Source organism: Dromiciops gliroides, chromosome 4 (genome assembly GCF_019393635.1).
Source record: "Dromiciops gliroides isolate mDroGli1 chromosome 4, mDroGli1.pri, whole genome shotgun sequence".
NCBI classification, from domain to species: domain Eukaryota; kingdom Metazoa; phylum Chordata; class Mammalia; order Microbiotheria; family Microbiotheriidae; genus Dromiciops; species Dromiciops gliroides.
This window is the reverse complement of record NC_057864.1, coordinates 307,626,932-307,630,640: the sequence shown is the minus strand read 5'-3', so window position 1 is coordinate 307,630,640 and position 3,709 is coordinate 307,626,932.

The window sequence follows — 3,709 nt, the reverse complement described above, 5'->3', positions numbered from 1 at the left end:
TAGGATATTTTAGAAAATTGATGTGCACTAGTCAAATTTTTCTGGTCAAGGACTGTTAATTTCGGTGGTATTTAATATTCCAATGAAGTAATTGAAGGGACTTTACAATAGTGTGGACAGATTGGCAAACTGCATAGTATTAGCCAGGGTGTGTAAAACGATGAAGACAAAAACAGCATTGGTACTGTCAATTACCTGATATAGCAGAATTCTCCAGCATCCCCAAAGAGCTAAGGATTGAAGAGGGTGTCTGTAAATTGATTGCTAGAGTCTCTAAGGAGAATAAGACTTAGCAAGATGGCTTAAAAACTTCCTGGGCAGAGAGGAATGGTATGAAAATGAAGTGAGATGAATATTAAAAGGGAAGACAAAAGCTGACATAGTAGTTTGAATGAGCCTACAAGGGGAAATTCAGGGAACTTACTGCATGAAATTAATAGCCTTTTTGGAGCATTGTATGGGGCTGTCTCTGTGTTCTTCTGGGAAAGGATCATTTAAGTCTTCTTTAATGGGGGTTCAGCACATACCTAGACCACCTAATGACATCATGCATGTGGAAAATTTCATAATAGGTGGTCTAGGCATACACCAAATCCTGGTTACATTTGTATATGTGCATGTTATTAAAGTAATATAGCAGGGAGAAGAGACTGATAGAAAGAAACAAAAGGCTAAGCAAAACCCTCAGTGAAGCCTACAGGATCATTGCAAACACACACAACTCAAGTTAAGAGGCAAACACCAAACTGCTAAGAAATAGATTTTGCTGACCCAATATGGCAGCCGATTTCTCTAAAAAGTGTGAGATTTGTGCTTGACATGCTTAAAGGAAAATACTACCAACTCATACTTCATACTTGAAGAGAGTAAGTGACAGAAAGTCTTTGGAGCTTCTAAATATAGACATTTTTACCTCTGGAAGAAAGAGGAAGAAAATGAGCAATGTTTTAAGTGGTGATCAAGATAGAGACTTGGAGAATAAGCTGCTTAAAGGTAGAGGTTAGTTTGGGCAGGAATTAAGAAGGAATTAAACTCCTGCCCAGCCCCAAAGTGATTAGCAGTGTTTTAATGACACTTTACTGAACATGACACTGACCCTGAGATAGAGAGCTCAGTGGAGTTAATATGTGGCATTTTTAGTGTATACCTTCAATGCTACCAAACATGGAGCCACAGCACCTGATGGTATCTGATGGAGAGTCACAGTTACATGCTGATTTGTTCTTTGGAACTTCAGACACAAAAGAGACCTTAAGACTCATGATTAGGATGTTGCTCAGCTGAGAAGTGTTTCAAAGGAAACCTACCACTTGTTTTGGTTTCAGCATAAAAGTACTCAGGGAGAAATTAATCATGCCATGATGCTAAAGTTTGCTGTCAGAAACTCCAGGATGGGATGGAATTCTGATAAAAAATCTTGGTGTGTAGAGAATATACGTGACAGTAACCCTAAGGAAAGCTACTCTATACCAAGTTGTTGACAGACTGTATGACTCAGTCTACAAAACAAGTTCAGAGAGTGATTGGGATCCTGACAATTCAATGCATCCTTCTATCTATTGCCTAGTGGAGAGTTGGTTCAGACTGCCTGATTACAGGGGTAAAAAATGGTGGAGACTGTTGGTGGAGTTGTGAAAAAGATCCAACCATTCTGGAGAGCAATTTGGAACTATGCCCAAAAGGCTATAGAACTGTGCATGCCCTTTGATCCAGCAGTACCACTGCTAGGTTTATATCCCAAAGACATCCCCCAAAAGATAAAAATGCCTATTTGTACAAAAATATTTATAGCAGCTCTTTTTTGTGGTGGCTAAGAATTGGAAATCAAAGGAATGCCCATCAATTAGGGAATGGCTAAACAAACTGTCATATATGAGGGTGATGGGATATTATTGTGCTATAAGAAATGACAAGCAGGATGACTTCAGAAAGGCTTGGAAAGACATGCATGAAATGATGTATTGTGAAGTGAGCAGAACCAAGAGAACATTGTACACAGAGACAGCAATATTATTTTATGAAGAACTGTGAAGACAATCCCAAAGGACTATGGATGAAACATACTATCCACCTCCAAAGAAAGAAGTGATATTGATGGAACAGACTGAAGCATGCTATTTTTCACTTTCTTTCATTTTTTCTTTTAATCAAGTTTGTTTGTACAAAATGACAAATATAGTAATGTTTTACATCATAAAAAAAGAATAGACCATTCTTCTATTTTAAAAAATGGTGTAAAGTCTGCAAAGTGAGCTGTAAGAAAGGTCCATTCCCCAATCTCAGGTCGACCATTAGACAAATTGTAATAGATTAATTGCTGAAACAGGAAGTCAGACTACCCTTACTGATGGAGTACATGTAATACATACCTTGTATATAAGCACATCAAATATTGCTGTATGTTGTATATGTCATGTTGTCTAGAGTGCTTCATGTGTTAACACACATAAAATATATGATAACCCTATGTGAGCATGTATTTTGCTTCTTTGTATTTACATATAATTTCTATATTTGATTACTACTTGCAGCCTGGTTATATAATTCTATGTGTAATACATTATATAGGACATCTTTTTTTTTATCTTTTTTATCTGAGTGGGTTTTAAAAAAAAAATTGGTTTTGGTGAGGCAATTGGGGTTAAGTGACTTGCCCAGGGTCACACAGCTAGAAAGTGTTAAGTGTATGAGGCCGGATTTGAACTCAGGTCCTCCTGAATCCAGGGCTGGTGCTCTATCCACTGCGCCACCTAGCTGCCCCCCCTGAGAGGGGTTTTTTGTTGTTGTTGAGAGGGGCATTTTTTAAAAAGAGTGGAATGATAATCATAAGGAATCTTTAACAAACTTGCTCATTGCAATTGAATGTCTTTTTAAAAATTATTTTTTAATTTATAATTCATTTTACAAGTTTATTTTCTCTCCTTTCCACTCCCCCAACTGAAAAAGAAAAAAATAAAACCTTCATAACAAATATATTTGTATGTATGTATACAAACATGTATATATGTGTGTGTATCCCAGAAAAAAAATTCCCACACTGGAACATACAAAATATATGTCAATTGGAACAGACTTTGAAAGAAGTAGCTTTGTAAGAGAAGTTGAATCTTCAACATATCTCTGATTTCCAGCTTGCCTCCCTAGAGATTTCAGGGAATTTTTCTCAACTTCCAAGGGAGAATTCATTTACTAGAGTTTATTTTCTGGCATATTCTAATCTCTAGAACTACACCATTTTTGTTTGCTATTTGTTTGGGTAAATGTGTTCTCTTGCTAGTAAATATATATATGTCTCATTCTGCGTTTAAAACCCATCACTTCTCCAGCAATAGGTAGTTGGCATGCTTCATCTTCAGTCTCCTAGAATCATAATTTGTCATTGCATTGGTCAGATTTCTAAAGTCTGTCGAAGTTTTTTCTCATAATTTTCCAACATTCATTTTTTATTTTATTCTCATAATCTTCTAATCTTGGTGTAGGACTTTGGTGGAGAGAATACAAAGAAATATTGCTCTTAGCACCCCCACCAACTCCCTTGACCAAGATTGGCAAAGCTCACTTGTTTATCCAAGGGGATAATGACCTCACTTCAGGCAGGTAGCACTTGAGGACAGGGAAAGATGAGGACCTGAAGAATGCAGAGAAGGTCAGAGACAAAAGGGAATCGTGGTAGTATGCTTTCTTTGTCAGGGCCTGCCTTTGAGAATAA